At 39.8% G+C, this 19,277-nt stretch overlaps 1 long non-coding RNA gene across 1 annotated transcript in view; it reads right to left on the bottom strand.

The window, feature by feature from the left end:
- Positions 1–19,277, bottom strand: part of LOC122900389 — a 42,304-nt gene that overhangs the window by 5,817 nt on the left and 17,210 nt on the right. The window contains exon 5 of the long non-coding RNA XR_006383220.1: positions 9,342–9,403. This is a non-coding gene — a long non-coding RNA (uncharacterized LOC122900389). The remainder of the gene's footprint in view (positions 1–9,341; positions 9,404–19,277) is intronic.

Genomic DNA, 19,277 nt, shown 5'->3' with positions numbered 1-19,277 from the left:
CCTAGGTGGCTCAGTCGGTTGGGTGTCTGCCTTCGGTTGGGGTCGTGGTCCCCTGGGGTACTGGGATCAAATCCCGCATCAGGCTCCCTGCTCTGCGGGAATCCTGCTTCCCCTCTGCCTCTCTCTCTCTTTGTCTCTCATGAATGGATAAATAAAATCTTAAAACAATCAAACCAGCCAGAGAATGTACCAAACACCATGCACTTGAGATCAAAGCTGTTTGATAGATTCTGTATAGATTCTGTATGATAAATTAAGTATAGATTCTGCCTCCCTCTTTGTGTTACTTTTAACTTTTATTCATTTATTTTTAAGATTTTATTTATTTGACAGAGAGAGAGAGACAGCGAGGAGGGAACACAGCAGGGGGAGTAGGAGAAAGAGAAGCAGGTTTCATGTCAAGCAGGGAGCCCGATCCGGGGCTCAATCCCAGGACCCTGGGATCATGACCTGAGCTGAAGGCAGACACTTAACAACTGAGCAACCCAGGCACCCCTAACTTTTAAATTCTTGAGATTTGTGCCTGTGACTGACTTCCACATGTAGTATAAATAACCATCACTTCCATGGCTATTCTAGACAGTTTGGCCTCATAACAGAACATTGGGCTTTAGCTATTTCCACTCTGGTGATTAGACCCAACAGTGCCTAATAAAGCAGTGAACGGGGAATGGGTGGGAATAATGAAGACCTTCCCTAGATTAAGGACTAAAACAATGGTGCTTACTCAGAGGCAATCCACCAGCCATCACCACCAGAGAAGAGGAATGCTGCTAAATATCCTTCGATGCACAGGATAATACCTCCCTCCCCATCCCCAGCTCCCCAACAATAAAGAATTATCTGGACCACAATGCCAATAGAACAGGGTTGAGAAACTCTGGCCTGAAGGAAACTTTAAGAAAAATAGAACAGAAGAACAGAACAGAAGAGAATTTGGGAATATGCCTGATGATTACAAAATTTTTCAGTCAGCAGAAAGTAAAAGCACACACACACAATTGCTTAGAGGAGATGATGGAAGATCTCAGTTTATAATAGCAATAGAAAAAAATCCAAGAAATGGGCATAATTTAAGCAAGTTTAAATATAATTTTTAAATAAGCATTTAAATAAAACTTTAAAATGAGCACACACACAGAAACACATATGACAAATAAAAAAGCACATCATATTCTTGGGGAGAAGCAAGCAATATCATAAAGACGCCTACTTACTTTAAATCTATAAACTTCACATGCCCTAATTTTTTAAATGTCAAAATGACTTTTTTTGAACTAGACAACCTGATTCTCAAACTCATATGAAAGAAAACAGCAACAAGGAAAATGGGAAAATTCTGAAAGACAAGAGTAATAAGAGGAAATTATTTTTACTGATCAAATAATTATTTATTTATTTTTGGTGCAGTATTTTATAAACTAAAACCAGTTAGCTTATAAAAACCAGTTTATTATACAGTCTATAGCATAGTAAAGAAGAAGGAAGACAAGTTTTTTCTAATTCCATCACTCAGAAGTCAATAGTTAAATGTTTCTTGGGTGGACTTCTAGTCTTTTCTTTAAAATAATAAAACAATTTTTGATGATCCCAGGGTCCTGGAATCAAGCCCCACATTGGACTCTGCTCAGTGGGGAGCCTGCTTCCCTTCTTCTCTCTGCCTGCCTCTCTACCTACTTGTGATCTCTGTCAAATAAATAAATAAAATCTTAAAAAAAAATAAAACAATTTTTGAAGCTACAGATATTTAAATGTGACATTAGCATGAAAGATATCTGGAACAAACTAGAATCAAAAATAGGCACAAGGGCTCCTGGGTGGCTCAGTTGGTTAAGCTACTGCCTTCAGCTCAGGTCATGATCCTGGAGTCCTGGAATCGAGTCCCGCATCGAACTCCCTGCTTGACAGGGAGTCTGCTTCTCCCACTGACCTTTCTCCACTTATGCTCTCTCTCTCACAAATAAATAAATAAAATCTTTTAAAAGAGGGGGGCACAAATGCAGTGGAGATTTTATATATGTTAAAGGTAACATTTCAGATCTATGGACAAAAGATAGATTATTTGATAAATGATATTGGGACAACTGGGTAACCCTCTGGAAAACATAAAGTTTGATTTACCTGTCATTTATACATACACTAGAAGAAACCACGGAATTTTGAAAAAGCAATCTCAAAGTGGAAGAAACTTTTCTAAGTATTTCACAAAACCAAAACCCAGGACTTATGAAATAAAAGGTGAATATATTCAGCTAGGTAAATAGAAAAGAACGACAAATAGGAAACTATATTTCCAACTTAAATCACAAGGAGTGAATCTCCCTAATATAGAAAGAGCCCCTCTAAATCAATAGAAGACCAACAACTCAATAGAGATATAAAGAAAGGAAATGGACTGTCCACTCAAAAGGGAATTCAAGTGGCTCTTAAGTTTGTGAAATCTTAGTCCTAATAACAGAAATACACAAAGATGACTTACTTTTCACCTCTATCAGATTGTCAAAGTTCTAAAAAATGTGTTTGTGTGTGGGTATGGGGAAAAACATATTCTCACATGTTAGTGATGGGTGTGTAAGTTGAAGAATCAGTTAGGTTTGAATTAGAAAGCCTGATGCACGCACCTTTCAACCCAGGAATTTTATCCTACGTAACTACTCACACATGTACAAAATGTGTAAGTTATTCAGAGAGGCATTGCCAGGAATAAAAAACTGCTAAGACCCTTAGATGTTTGTTGATAGTGACTATAAAAAGTCAGAAAGAATCGGGACGCCTGGGTGGCTCAGTTGGTTGGACGACTGCCTTCGGCTCAGGGCGTGATCCTGGAGTCCCGGGATCGAGTCCCACATCAGGCTCCCAGCTCCATGGGGAGTCTGCTTCGCTCTCTGACCTTCTCCTCGCTCATGCTCTCTCTCACTGTCTCTCTCTCTCAAATAAATAAATAAAATCTTTAAAAAAAAAAAAAAGAAAGAATATAAATACCCATTAACTGTGGGCCACAAAATTATTGAACATTTACGGTATGGATACTATATAGCCATAAAAAGTACTGAAGGAGCTATTTATGTGTGAATATGGAACAGTCTCCAGATCTGCAAAATATATTGCTAAGAGGAAGAGTGAAGAGGAGAGCAATGCATATAGTATATCATCATTGGTATAAAAATGGCGGCGGGGAGATACACAGTCACACATATATGCATATTTGGTCGCATGTGCATAAAATCTCTCTGGAATGATATGGACGTGAGTAACTTTGGGTGCTTCCTCAGGGTTGGGGTGATTAGGTGGCAAACATGTAAGCAATACTTTCTATTCGTTGAACATATATTTTTGAACACTCTGGGTTCTGAACCAAATTGGACCAACACCTAATTTGAAAACAAACCTCAGCAGGGTCACCCTGGTCTCCAGCTCTGACCAGCCAAGTTTCCTTCCCCTTTCCCCACCTCCCCTGGCCCTTTCCAAGCTGCCGAATAAGGAGTTTCAGACAGGGGGATATCTTTCCTCTACATGCCTCAAACCAAGACTGGAGCTCTGCATGGGTTCGCAACCGCCTGCTTTTCAATCCACAGGGGTGGAGAATTTAGCTTATTTTTAAATTGGGTGGAATTTAGAAAAGAACTGCCAACATGATTAAATAGACTGGAGAGGCTGGTTCATAAAGAAAGATGAAAAGACCTAAATGTGTGTAATTTGGCTAAGTGACAGCAGGGCTGGGCTGCGGTTAGCACATACAAGTATTCAAACACCGGGACAGGAGAAGAACATTCATGGACATAAAGAGGGAAAAAATGAAAATATGAAAAGAAAAATAAAGTGTCTCGGTCTTTCTGTCTGTCTCTATCTCCAGAGGAGCCTCTCCAGGAAAGCAATGGATGTCTTGTTCCTTGCACAACATCCTAGAAAATCTTTACCTTTGCAGAATGTAAAGCCCACTTCGGCTCCCAGGCTGGGGTTTAGATGTCAACATGGAGGCTGGACTTTAGCTCCCTTTCCCTCTGCCATCTCCTGGATCCAAGTGGCCACCTCACTTGCTTTATCTCCCTTCCATAAGCATACCCAATGAAGGTCAGACAGTCTTGCAAGTGGAGGGGTCTTTGCAGAGTATATTAATCATTTATTCATATTTCAAAATCTTGGAGCGTGCCTGTGATAAGGCTGGAAAACAAGACTGCCCTTCCCTGCTACTATCAAGGAGTTCGTGATAGCTCATGATGGTTCTACTAACAACGAATGATTGTTGAGATGACCAGGTTGACACAGACCAGATCAGCAACAGTACTGAGCTGTCCATCAGGTCCAACTCCCTGATTAGTCTCTCATTATGCTTAACCCTGGAGCCCATGGAAAATTTACATTACTGCAATGCCATTAAAAATTAATCCCATGGAGGTAATTTTGCTCATTTCAAAAATCCAGCTGCCTGGTCTCTTTAGTTGTTGTATCTATCCCATCCCTTGTATTTCCTATTAACTAAACCTCAATCCAAAGTCCTTTGAACTTGTGTATCAGTGTGCCAGGATATATGCTAATGGATATACACAGCAATGTGGTAGACTATATAAAAATTTTGTGTGCATGTATGTATAAAGGCAACAGTGTGTTTGTGTGTCTCTGGGTTAATATCCATGTGTGTTTCTGTATCTAAGAAGATGCACATATGGGCAAGATGAGTCAAAACCAAGATGAGCCAAAAATAAAATTTAAGAAGCACTCTGGTAGGGATTCCAAAACTAATACCTAAGAGTATATTTTAAAGCCATTTGTGGCTTATGTTTATTTAAAGTTTTCCCCCATTTATCAGACGAAGGAACTGAGCTGTGGCGGAAACTGGGCCTGATGTGCTTACTGTGGGCAGCAGCAGGTGAGGCCACACCCCTTTGGGCAGAATAAGAGGGTCTGAAGGAATAATAAGTATAATTCTCAATTATCCTAAAAAGTCTTCTGGGTGAGGAGATGAAAAATTGGCAGTTGGGTCCTAGACTGTGGGTAAGGAGAAAATGACTTCTTTCTGGGCTCGGGTTCTCTTAGGAAGAGGCCCTGGGGAGGCTAGCATGCTAAAGGGCTTTCCCACATAATGGGTAGGAGCCAGACTCTGCCATATGCAACCAGGTCAGGAGACAAGCATGCCCAGTAGCAAGGGAAGAAAGCAGACTCCTGGCAGCTATGCCATGATTAGGTTTGCCTACAGATTTCAGAAGACCCAAAAACACACAAAGAAGTCCAGAGGTGATTCTTCCGAGGATACTGTGGTAACTTGCCCAGGTAGTCAGTGGCTCCACTATCCTTCCACTCTACCGTCCTCAGCATTTACCTTGAAGCCTCAAGACTGCCTCATGTTCCAGTATGGTTGCCATAACGCATGTCATGGCACTCACACTCATTTCAGGCAGCAGGAACGGAAAAGAGAAACATCTCCCAGTTTTACCAGCCCCTGCAAGATTTTCCAGAAGCCTACTTCGATTGGCTTAGCCAGAACTCGGGCTTGTGACCATACCTAGCTGCAGGAACGACTGGAAATGACTGACATCCTTTTAGCACGGTTCATCACCATCTCAAGTAAAATTGCTTTTCTGTAACAAAACAAGGAGAGAATAGATATGGGGTGGAAAGTTTTTCTGAAGTACCAGGGCAGAAGTGTGTCCTGTAGCGGACCGCCTAAGGATGGCTAGCTGCCAGCCGAAGGATGATTTTGGTGTGTGCTCCCTTTTCGTTCTGTCTGGGGCTATACCAAAAGTGACCTTAAGTGTTACTGTCTGTTCTTGGCTGTGCTGTGAGGCCTTCAAGAAAGGGTGTGTGTCCGCTCTTGGGCAGAGGTGAGAGAGGCACCCAGAGGCTGTGGTGTTGATCTCTGCAACGACCCAAGAGACAGCCCTGGCTGTGCAGAACCACACAGAGCTTTCTGCAGCAGTGGAGCGCCTTCAGACTCAGCCCCTGGATCGAAGTGGTCCTTACTGATGACGGGGACACAAGCTAGACCCCTCTTAGAGACTCCCTGAGAAACAGAAGAGAGTAGGAACTCCTCAGAAGCGGGCTGGGATTGCTGTTGTGCAGGTGAGGGTGAACCCCGTGCCGCACAACGCATGTGAGCTCATTTACAACCACGGACAGGTGAGCCAGAAGGACATTTGTATGACCCGAAGCAAAGGATGCATTTCAAAACCGTACGTGCTGTAAAGAAAGAATTGGTTAAGAAAATGCGGCTGCCTGCATTTTAGACTAAATTCCAGCTTTTTAAACAGTGGTTGATGCTCACTCTGGTAAGCTTGGTGATCTTCAAAGCATGTTTCGAGGAACTCTCTAGTATTGTGGAGTACCTCAGAGACCAGGGGGAGGCCAAAGGGGCTAGGCTTTGGTCCCCAAATATCACATAGCTTACAACATATTCATATTTTTGCATTCCATATAAATTTTCATTTGAAAAATTATTCCCACTGCTCAAAAGATTAAAGATTTCTGGCATTCGTATTAAATTTATTAATGGTGATTATCTAATAAAGTTGGTCTCATTACCTTAAACGCAGAAAAATTGCAGAAGAACTGAATAAGAGAGTGTGGATGTATTATACCTTCTCTTCTGGGGGGAAAAAAAAAGAATCCCAGGGTGCCTGGGTGGCTCAGTCAGTTAAGTGTTCAACTCTTGATTTCAGCTCGCAGCTTGATCTCAGGGTCTTGGAATGAAATCAGGGTTCATGCTCAGTGGGGAGCCTATTTGAGGATTCTCTCCCTTCTCCCTCTGCCCCTCCTCCGGCTCTCGCTCTCTCTCTCTTTCTCTCCCTAAAATAAATAAATCTTTTTTTAAAAAAATCCCAGCCTGAACAACATACATTGAGATATGTCATGCCAGTTGCCATGATTTAGGTATGAAAGAATTTTCTGGACATCATCAACTACAACATTAGGAAGAGAGGAAGGGATTCTACATGAGGACAAGCTTTGAAAGCTTCTAATTATCCATCTGAAAAGATGAAAGTAGTGGTGGAGGGAATGAGTGGATGGGTGGAGAGTGCAGTAAAAATCCGATTAAAGTTTTCCAGGTCATGGAGGATAAAGAAATGGAGAGCCATAGATTCTTTAACCAAATTTGAGAATACCAGACATGGTGAAATTTGAGGCTGAAAGAAGCAGATATACAACACACAAAAGGGAGTACCACTCCTTCCCTACAAAATGAAAATATAAATTGGGTACAGAAAAGATTGAGAGACATTATGGACCACATGCGTTCTTGTGGGTCCTGACTTCAGTGAGTGGCTCTTGGAACTCTAATAGGAGATTATAATCTACAAATGTCGTAGAGTCCATCCTAACCTTTTTGAGCCAGTATTTTTTAGGGTAATCATGACTTTTCACATACAATACCATCATTCTACTTTCAGACTCAGATACTGGTCTGGGAGGACCTGGACCGACACGGATTTTTATGAGTGTTTATATAATGGGGAGTACTGGCATTTCCTCTACAGCCAAGTTTTCCTAAAGCAACGAGATATAATGTCAATCAAAGCACAATTTATAGTACACATACTGCCGCTACTCTCAACATAAGAACATATGCAGGCTTTGCTTGGTTGGCATTATGCTTTGTTTACCATAACACAGATGATAATTATGACCAGCAAGTACTTATGTCATGCTCTATTAATAAGAGTGCTTTTAGTAATCGCTATCACAGGTCATTATTCCCGATTAAAAGTGAAATGTCACACTGAATGCGTTAGACAATGAGTTAAAGTAGTACAGCTATATACAGATAGCTTTTTATTATTTATTTATTATTTATTTTTATTAACTGTCTTTACTGCTGAAATTCCTGCAGGAAAAAAAAAATCGACTTTGTTCCTACCAATCCAGGGCTCTATCTTCTAGCGCTTGGTTTCCTTCTCAAACCATGGGATTGGGGCAAGGAGGTGACTTAAGAATGCAATTATTGTGGGGTAACAGAGCTGCGGGCAGCTGAGAGCTCTGAGTAGGCAGCTTATCGTAATCAGGGTAGGAGATGGGATTCAGGCTGCTGGAGAGAGGCACAAGCAATCCTCTCAAGACAGAGTCTGCTCCAATACTTAAAAGTGTGGTCCTTCACCGAAAAGACGGGGATTGCCCTTGAATTGAAAAGCTGCAAGTGACCTTCCAAGGTCATCTAGTTCATCCCCTTCAGGCACAAACCCTTAGAACCCATAGTAATTCGAGGATAAGGCAGCCTGAGAGACAGGGCCTGCATTCCAGAATCATTCCAACATTAAGAACTTCGTTGCCAAGAAATTCCTCTTGGGTTTAAATACAATTCTTCATGCTATGGCCAATTTGCTTTTGTTTTTGTTTTCTATTTTCTTCTCCTGAGAGACAAATAAGCTGGAGGACTAAGGAACCAAAGGAACACAACCTGCCCAAAGTTGGTGAATTCAAAACTAGACAGCTCATTCTGTATCCATTCTTTCCCCCAGATCTAAAGAACAGCAAATGCTTTTCTTGGCAGGCAGAGGGCACTGGCAGGAGGCAGCTGGTCTACCTGTTTGCCGACAACTAAAATCCTTCAAGGCTCAGGGTACAATACACCAGGGAAGCATTTGCTAGTGCCAACCAAAAAAGAAAGAAAATGATAGAAAAAAGAGGAAGGAGAACAGCAATTTAAAAGTCTACAAAAATACTGAGCTATGTGGGTCTGAGCGTGAGGGTGAGCAGGAGGTCTCTTTTTCACCCAGGTAATGATTGTACGAGCCCCATAAGGAGATGGTTAAATCAAACACCGAGATGACTGCTCTTAAGAGGGGAAAAATATGTCAATCACACTTTGCCTTTGACACAAGGAAATTCCTTGAAACTGAGAATGGAGAGTGGAAGGGAGGGAGAATGTCTCCTGATGTGGGTGGCCAGGAAACCGGGGGCCAGAAAAGCATGAGAGGAGAGAGGGAGAAAGACAGAGAGGGAAAAAAACACAAGATTGAATTCTAATCAAAATGCTATGAGGCGTTCACACCAGGCCTTGAGAGAATATTAACAAGGTTACCCGAGGGGGGGCCTTTAGCCCCAGGAATTATTAGTGAATATGGAATTATATTTGCACAAACATTACCAGATGCAAGGAGCTAAATGTCCTACAGATGTGGAAGGAGCCAGCGTATGTTCCAAATAGGCAGCAGCTTTGTTTGTTTTACCCTTCTTGTAAGAGGCTGGGTAGCACGTTTCTGAGGGGTTACATTTCTGGAATGACCACCATACCTCTAGGCCCCCATTTCTCGCCCATTTCTTCCCCCTTGCTTGTACCAGCCTCAAAAGTATCTCAGCCCAGGACCACATGGAGTGGTCTTGAGGCAGGTTTGACGAACTTACCAGCTTACCTCTACTACCTCCAGGTATCATAGTGCTCTAGGTGGATCATCGTGGTTCAAGAAGGGATTTTCTGAAAGATGAAAGAGTTCAGAGTCAGGTAAATCACATCCATTTCAAAGAGGAGCTGTGAACTCAAATGTAACCAGCTGATGTTGGGAGGTGGGGAACCCAGCAAAATATGGAAAGAACAAAGAGTTTCTTTCTGACATGCCACCATCACATACTCAAGACTCAAGTTTAATTTAGATTCACCACTACTGAAGGAGACATAGCTCATCTCTGTGTTTGTAGTTGTTGCCTTCCAGAGTCTCCTGAATTTGTAACCTTAAATCCCTGCCACCATCTTGCTTATTTTGAGTAATACTTGTCAGTATGGGGACAGAATTGTTCAGCACATTCATAGGGCATATAGAGGTTGGTGACCACGAAGCTAATGGCAATGAGACCCTCCAAGGCCCCGGTAGGGGCTCTACCAATGTGTGGGCATGGCTATATGTTTGGTAAAGTTTATAAAATTAAGTACTTAACACTAATTCATTAATTGGTGACTGACTTTCCCTCTGCCACATCTCCCTTCGTGTAGGTTGGCTTTGGAGTTGAGTTGAAGATACATTTAGCTTGAGTGGCATGGGAAGTATTCTGTAGTTCACATCACTTTTTTCTATAGTTGATGCTAGCCCCCTGATTGTAGGAATGGATTTCAACACTCTTATCATTCATTATCTATTCATTTAGTGAGCTGGAGACCAGAGCGTATCATGCCAGGATAGGAGTGTAGTCTACAATGCCCAGTCCCAAGATTAGGAGGACCAAGAAGGAGAAACAAGAATTGAAATGTACAGAGTCAGAAGCTAACCCATGAAAAACTTACCTAAGTCTTGCAACTCTTACATGAAAAACCTTGATAGAACTTTTCCCAAATTTGACAATCATGAAATTTTGTGTGACATTACAAGTAAGTTGTGATGCTGAAAAAAATTCTTCTAAACTATCAATAATAGAAAATGAATTTTGATCAATCATATGAGAGGAAAGTTAAAATATGTTCTCATTCTCTACATATATTACAAAATTTTTGTCAAATTAAGAGGCCATCAGAATATAGAGCAAATATATATATCTGTAATGTATATGTACACACACACACAAAACAGGTATTTCAGGTATTTCAATAACTAATAAATTAAAACATCATGTTTTCCTGAATTTTTGTGACAATCTTGATATTTGTTAGTTTGTTGTGTTTTATTTTATTCTAAGTAAATACTCACTTTACTATTTTTTATAAGATATTTATATTTTATAATCAGACTTGTGTATTCTTTTTCTTAAAGAAGTCCTCCAATATTACATAAGCTTTAGACCCAATATACCCAGATTTGCTTCTGGTTCTGTGTACTACGTTAACACAACCAGTTTTTTTTTTTATTTCGTTCATCAACTTATAAGGTAGGCCTTATTGATATCATTTTAGAAAAGAGGAATCCGAGATGTTTAGTCATGGTTCCTATATGGATTTGAATCCAGGGTCTGCTTTACGCAAAAGGAAATAGGTTAGTTTGGCCCTAACTGTATTCCCTACCCCCACCAGAGGGCATGCTGAGTCCTAAAGTGATCTTTCTGTGCTTTATCTAGTCTGGTTTAAAAGGCTTCCACTGACATCCTTCTCCTTCCCACCCTAAACCATCTGCCCCCTGAACTACCTCATTGTTAACAGATCTGATAGCTCTCACTGCCAGACAACTTTTCTTCATTTCCTCTCCATTACTATGAAATCTGCCCTGTGGACCTCTTGGTCAACTTCTTCTTGTGATATTTGACTATTTTTTGATGGTGTTTACACTTCATTAAAGGAAGAGGAAAGATATTTCAATTCATCTGGGTGGAAGAACATATCATCTCTGAAGACTTTTCTTTTTTAATTAAAATTCAAAACACACTTCCTCCAAGAAGTCCACCACATTTATTTCAGGCAGCAAAATCCCCATGCCATCCTCTCAAAGGCCCTTTATGACTTGCTATTGGCTATTCACGACCACACTGGATGTGTTTGCTTGTATTCTCTTTCTTATTAGAAAACTCAAGATTAGCAATGCCTTACAATCTTTACTTCTGAAACTTAAACACCTATTTGGATTCCAAAATTGTTGTGGGAACTCCATGAAACGTTCATACTGTATGAAAGGAACCGAAGTCTGTTTTTTTCTTCAGTACACCTCAGTATCCATCATGTTGCTTCCAAAATGAAAAATATGCAAGTTCATTTTTTATAAAAACAGAAAACCTCACTTCTGTGGTGAAACAAAAGCTCATCAGATGCTGAGACGCTGGCCTGGTTCTCCCATGTTCTAATGCATGGCTTTAACTCTTTCAGTGGGTAATAGTGGCAAACAAAAATGCTTCAGTTTCTCTATCTGTGAAATAAGAATTGTGCTATTTCTTTCCCATTTACTTCACAAAAGTCTCATGGGGAGCAAGAGTTAAATGATTAATGACTTAACGTTCTTAGGCAAACACAAAATGCTTAATAAAAATAATCCTTCCTTGCCACAGTGATAGACACCAGTGACCTGATGCGAAATCTTGACAGAAATGGAAGGCAATTCAGATAAACTTTGGGCCTTGTCCATGAATTTGGGCTTCTTTTCCTCTGGTGAGGACAATCTGGGCCCATGTTCCTTGACTTCCTTCACTGACCTTCACTGACCAGACCGTTTATAGCTCCTGCAGGCTCAAGCCCAACCCCCAAGTTACATGAAGTCTAGCTTCCTGGTTGCAGAGGAACAACATGTGGGAGACCGTAAAATGCGCCACTGTGCGGTCAATATAATTTTATCCTCTCTCTTTCGGGGAACATGCCTGCTCAACCCATACCACAACATTATTAAGAAAACTATTTGAGATCAAAACTCCATTTTTCATCAACTTTAGGCCCTTCCTAAGAGAAGCCCTTGCATAGCTCTGGAAAGAGTCTCTGAGTGAACGTTTCCTGTCATGACTGAAAGAACTGGGGTGGTGCTTGAGGGGTAAGTGTATCTCTATTGGCAGATACCATAAGGTTGTTTTAAAAGGAACCAGGGGTTCTGGCCCATTTTTAGGTTATTGTGTTTATTGAACATAATCTCTTCCTGGTTTTCAGGTTTAGTAAGTCACATGAAATCACCCTGGACTCAAATTTGATCCATGAGTAAATTCAGAAAACTCAAGGTGCATGCTTCCTTAACTAATTCTGCTGCACGTTGGACTGTCTTGTTCTAAAGCAGCTTTTTAAAAAATACCCTTCTTTAAGAGAAGGAAAGGAAATAAGAGAGTTCCTATTAGAGAAAAGAACCACTAAGCTTTGTCCTGTTTCATGAAACAGAGGACAAAGCAGTACAAAGAGCTTGGACTTTGGAATCAGACAGACCTGGGTTTAGAATCTCAATAGTATCAGTTTCTAGCTGTGAGATCTTGAGCAAGATAAATCTTCCCTGAATCCATTTCCCTGGGGGACAAAATCTCCGTATCATAGAGCAGCAGTGAAGACTGAATTAGATATTGTATAAAGTGCCTGGCAGAATAGCTAATTTACAGTAGACAGTTCATATATAAAAGCAAGGCATAATCATGGGAATGAAAATAATACATTCCTTGACTACCCATATATCAACAAAGGGTCTTGAGGATCAATGTGCTGGGCACCCGAGGAAAGGCAAAAACACCATGATTTACACAAAATGACATTTACCCTCAAAGATCTGACCATTATGTTTCATTTTTGAAAATGTTATTAAAAATATGTCTTTATATATTCTCTGGTTTTGTGTAAAATAACATCCCAATCATAGCATAGGTTCTTGAATTGTGCAGGTTATAACTGCTCTTCCACAATATACTTACTCCTCAGAAACACTGCATACCAAAAAATTACATGTTCCAATGGAAGGAAAATGGAGAAAAACACATTCAACTTTGTAACCAGACCACTAACCAAACCAGTATTGATGATGTGGGAGAGAAGCCCAGAAAAGCAGATCAGCGGGAGGCTGCCTCAGGGGAAATTTAAAGATACATAAAAACAATAATGTGGGGCACCTGGGTGGCTCAGTGGGTTAAGCCTCTGCCTTCAGCTTGGGTCATGAGGGATGGAGCCCCGCATCACGCTCTCTGCTCAGAAGGGAGTCTGCTTCCCCTTCTCTCTCTCTGCCTGCCTCTCTGACTACTTGTGATCTCTGTCAAATAAATAAATAAAATCTTTTAAAAAAAGAAAAAAGAAAAAACAATAATGTGACTTCTGCTTCTGGCTGAGATGGAGTATCAGGGTCTAGATTTACCGAAAATAAAAACCTGGACAAATACATGAAACAGTAGCTCTCCCGATGATTAGAAACTGCTGAGTCCTAAAGTGATCTTTCTGTGCTTTATCTAGCAATGATGGCCAATGGTCTCTGAGTGATGGAAAACTAAAAAGGTGAGCCCTAGAATTGCCTAGCTTGTCTGAAGAACGTTTCCAGCCCGTGACACAGAGAGAAGGACTTGGCGGTCTCCCTGACTTGAGGAGATGGAGCTGGGCATCCAGGTAAGCCAAAGTGGCTAGAGTGCTCATCATAGAGAAGGGGAGATGAGAAAACTGCAGAGAGAGACCTGAGATCTACATTGGGGCCTCTTCATGGTTTCAGTCCATAACTGATTAATCATGGGAGTAGGGAAACTACTTGAGACTACAGAACAAATCACTTTATAGACAAAGAACAAGCTGTCCCAGGGTTCATACAGAGCCAGGACATCAGCCATTCCTCTCCTCCAGCGTGGAAAACCTCATGATTCATGAGGCCAAGGTTAGTAATGAAAAGGTTCCTACCTCAGCAGTGGGGAAGAACTAACCCTAGGCTAGATATTGCTCTGGTCCCACCAAACACAGCCTAAAAGCAACGCCCAAGGGTTATCAAACTGCTTTCAGATAATCTGGCCATATTCCAGAACAAAGTTTTATAATATTTTTAAGAATATAAAAATATTCCCCATCTCATAAGATAAAACTCATAATGTTGGTCATCTAATAAAAAATGACCAGGCATGCCAAGAATCAGAAAAATAAAACCCATAATGAGGAGAAAAAAACCACAAACAATTAAAATGTATCCCCAAATGACCTAGCATTACTAAATAAGGACAGAAAAACTGTTAAGATATGTGTATACCATATGTTCAAAAAAGTAGAATATCAACCTATTAAAAAAGATATGAAAGATTTTTAAATTGAAGTTTAATTTTATTAAACGGAACTTCTACAGTTGACAACAAAGATGTCTAAAATGAAAAATACATTGGATGGGATTAACAGCAGGTGAGACATCATGGAAGCCAAGACCAGTGAATGTAGGGACACAGAAATAGAAACTATCCAAATTGAAGCAGAAAAGATTAAAAAGAAGAAGAGAAACAAGAGAGAAAGAAAGTGTTATTGAACCATGGGACAACTTCAAGCAGCCAAATATGTGTGAAATTGGAGCCGTGAAAGGAAAGTTGGGGCAGGGGGAGATACCAAATATTTGAAGAACGAATGTCTGCAGTATTTTCAGACTCACTAAAAAATATAAACCCGTAGTTCTGAGAAACTCAATGGATTTCAAGCCAAAGAAATATGAAGAAAATGACCCTAAGGCACATCATAATCAAATTACTTAAAACTAGTGATAAAGGGGAAATCTTAGAAGTCTGAGAATGACATTTCACACACAGTTATAGAAGTAAGGATGACACAGAGTTTTGTCAGACACTATGCAAGCGAGAAGCTAGTGTTGAACAGCTTTAAAGTACTCACAGAAAACAGACTTAAACTAAAAAATGGTCTGCTTGTGATCCTCCCAATAGACAGAGGAAAAAGCATTTGACAAATTCCCATATCCAGTCCTGATTTTTGAAAAAAAAAAAAAAGAAAAGAAAAAGAAAAGTCTCAGCAAACTAAGAATAGAAGAAAACTTTCTCAACTTGATACACAGCACTGACAAAGAAACCTATAGCTCAGAAATCATGCTTAATGGTGAAAGACAAAATGCTTTGCCTTCAAAATCAGGAATAAGTCAAAGCTCTCTGCTCCATCACTTCTTCTGAACATTATACTGGAGGTTCTAGTCAGTACAGAGGGAAGAAAAAGAAATAAAAGGTGTCCAATTGGGACGAGAGAAGTAAAACTGTCTTTATTCATGGATGACATTGTCTATGTAGAAAATCCTAGGGAAGCTACAAAAAAGCTACTAGAACTAATTAGTGAGGTTAGCAAGCTTGGAAGACAGAAGAGCAATACACAAAATACAATCGCATTTCTATATGCCATCAACAATTAGAAACTTTAAAATGCGATTTATAATAGCGTCAAAAATACGAAATTACTTAGGGATAAACCTGACAAAAGGTGTTTAATATTTCTATACTGCAAGCTACAGAATATCACTGAAGGAAACTTGAAAAGACCTGTAAATGGAGCAATACACTGCATTCATGAATCAGAAGTTTCAATATTGTCAGCATGTCAGTTCTCTCCAAATTGATAGATTCGATGCTTTCCCAGTCAGAATACCCCCAGGTTTTTTTGTAGAATTTGACAAGATGATTTGAAAATTTATATGAAAATGACAAGACTCGAGAATACTTAAAACACTTGGAAGTGGCAGGACCAAGGAGAACTTAACACTATCTAATTGTAAGACATACTATAAAGCCACAGTGATCAAGATGTTGTGGTATCAGAGTCAAGGAAAACAAATAGATCTATGGATCAGAACAAGGTGGCCAGAGCTAGACCCACACACATATCGTCCATTGATTTGATTTTAAAGATTTATTTATTTATTTGAGGGGGGGAGGGGCCAAGGGAGAGAGAGAAACTTCCAGTGGAATCCCCGTGGGCACAGAGCCCAATGCAGGGCTCGATCTCAGGACTCTGAGCTCACAACCTGAACTGAAATCAAGAGTCAGTCGTTTAACCAACTGGGTCACCCAGCTGCCCCATGTATGGTCCCTTCATTTTTGGCCAAGGTGCAAAGGCGATTAAGAACAGAAAAGAAAGTCTTTCTAGAAATAGTGCTGGCACAGTTTTATAATTCATATGCGAAGAAGTTAACATTGATCCATAACTCACACGGATACTGAAAATTAACTCTATAAAGACTATACATCAAGGGGCGCCTGGGTGGCTCAGTGGGTTAAGCCGCTGCCTTCGGCTCGGGTCATGATCTCAGGGTCCTGGGATCGAGTCCCGCATCGGGCTCTCTGCTCAGCAGGGAGCCTGCTTCCTCCTCTCTCTCTCTCTCTGCCTGCCTCTCTGCCTACTTGTGATCTCTGTCAAATAAATAAATCTTTAAAAAAAAAAAAGACTATACATCAAAATGTGAAACCTAAAATTATAAAACTATAAGAAATTATTTGTCGAACCATCTGATGTAAGTTACAGATATCATGACATTTCAACCCTGAGTACTTCAGCATGTATCTGAAAAATTACTATCTTTCCATGTTACTGTTATCATACCAGTAACGTTAACACTGATAAAATATTATCTCATATAGAATCCATATTCAGATCTTCTCCATTGATGCAGTTATATCCTTTTCTTGTTATTTTTTTGTGTGTGTGTGTAGGATCAAACCAAGATTATGATTGCATTAAGCTTCCATGTCTCTTTATCTCCTGTATTCTCAAATAGTCCCCCTCTCCCAAGTCTTTAAATAATTTCATGACATTGACATTTTTCAAAAGTCCATGCCAGTAGTCTTGAAGGATGTTTAACAATCTGGATTCTCATATTGGTTCCTCAAGTTCTGATGCAGGTTAAATATCTTTGACAAGTATATTACGTCAGTGATGTCGCACATTTCCTGTTGTATCACCGTACCTACAGCTAATGTCATTTGCTGCACTGGTGAAGCTAAGTTAATTCTTTGGTTGAGTGGCATCTGCTAAATTTATTCATCGTAAAGATATCTTTTGTCTTTGTAATTAATAAGCAATCTATGATGTGATATTTTGAGATATATGAATACTGTGCTCTCCAATAACAGTTCACCATTAACAATCCTTTTTCAGTCTTCTATTTTAAAATTGAGATATAATTGACATATAACATTATATTAGTTTCAGGTGTACAACATAATTATTCAACACATGTATGTACTGTGAAATGATCCTCAAAGTAAGTCTAGTTAACAGCCAGTATTGAAGATCTCTACCTGGGGTGTCAGGGTGGCTCAGTTGGTTAAGCCTCTGCCTTTGGCTCAGGTCATGATCCCAGAGTCCTGGAATCGGCAGGGAGCCTGCTTCCTCCTCTTTCTCTCTTTCTCTGCCTGCCTCTTTGCCTACTTGTGATCTCTCTCTCTCTCCCTCTCTCTGTGTCAAATAAGTAAAATCTTAAAAAAAAAAAAAAAAAAAAGATATTTACCTGAATCAGTTCTTCCATTGGTTGTTGAAAAATGGTAAATTTATAATTTTATCATCTCTTCTATATGTATTAGTTGACATTCTTCAATAAAGAAGAGATTTCCTTCTTCCTCCTGCCTTGCTTTTTTTTTTTTTAGGTTTTTGTTTTTTGTTTTTTGTTTTTTTTAGTATCACCATGGACACAGGGACGACTTTTAAAAAGTTCAGTTTGTTGGGGCACCTGGATGGCTCAGTGGGTTAAGCCTCTGCCTTCAACTCCGGTCATGGTCCCAGGGTTGTGGGATCGAGCCCTGCATTGGGCTCTCTGTTCAGTGGGGAGCCTGCTTCCCTCTCTATCTGCCTGCCTCTCCACCTACTTGTAATCTCTGTCAATAAATAAATAAAATCTTTTTTTAAAAAGTTCAACTTGTCATGCTATTATATTATTATATTTAATACAATATATTATTAATGTGTTATATGTTATTACATGATATATATGTCAATATATGTTATTCTTTGTGTTGCTCAGATTGTCTCAAATTTTGCCATTGGCAGCCCCTTCAGAACTGCCTGTGTCCTTTAGACATGACTTCTTTAGTCTTTGAACACTCCCTTGATCTGATTTCTGGTACTACCTATTTTGGGTACATCTTGTGCTTCTTCTGCTCCAAACTTCGAACTGGCCACTTTCCCAGAGAGCCCTGTTGTTTTTAGTAAGGAACAGTATTTAGGAACCAAGACCTAATTTCCAGGTGTACTTAGCTACTGACACAGAGTTCATAATGGAATCCTCCAATTTCCACATCCTTCCTCACCCTTCCCTATTGTACATTTATCTTAAACAGGAAGAACCCGAGCTCTTAACCATCTCAACGTATTTTCTTTTTTTGCTCTATCCTACATTATAAATAAAGTAATTTCAGTACTCCAAACCAATCCTAAAAACAAACCTAAATTCCAGAGTTTGTTACAAATCTTTTGATCCTTAGACAATATCCTGTTCAGGTTACTGTGTCCAAAATTTACTTTAATTCTGTTAAGCTGCATGGTTATAGTATCAATTTGAGAAATGGGTAGGTTTATTTTTTTTTTTCTTGGTTGTATTCACTTTCAGGGTTTGCTTCTTTCAGTCTTTTCAGTTCAATTTAGTTTTGAATTTGTAAAACATTTACATACTCTACTCAAAAAATTCATATTACATAAAAAGATAAACCCAGGGACACCTTGTCCCCAGCTCCATCTTATCTAGCTCATTACCTGCCCCTTATCCCACCTAAGGTTACAGGTGGGTAGCCTATCATTTTGGATTTGTCCTTCCTGTGTTTCTATTTTTTGCAAAAATATTTTTATTTTTCCTTCTTTCTAACACAAAAGTTAACATATTCCATAAACTCTGTTGCATCTTGCTTTTTTCACTTAAGAGCATATCCCAAAAATCACTTCATATTGGGTCACAGAGGTCTTCCTCACTGTCTTTCATGGCTTCATCACACCCCAATGCGTGAATATACCATAGCTGACTAGTCTCCACAGGAAGGAAATTAGG

The sequence above is a fragment of the Neovison vison genome, chromosome 2 (genome assembly GCF_020171115.1).
Source record: "Neovison vison isolate M4711 chromosome 2, ASM_NN_V1, whole genome shotgun sequence".
Taxonomy (NCBI): domain Eukaryota; kingdom Metazoa; phylum Chordata; class Mammalia; order Carnivora; family Mustelidae; genus Neogale; species Neogale vison.
The sequence above is the reverse complement of the archived record's forward strand: the minus strand, read 5'-3'. Positions and strand labels throughout refer to the sequence as shown.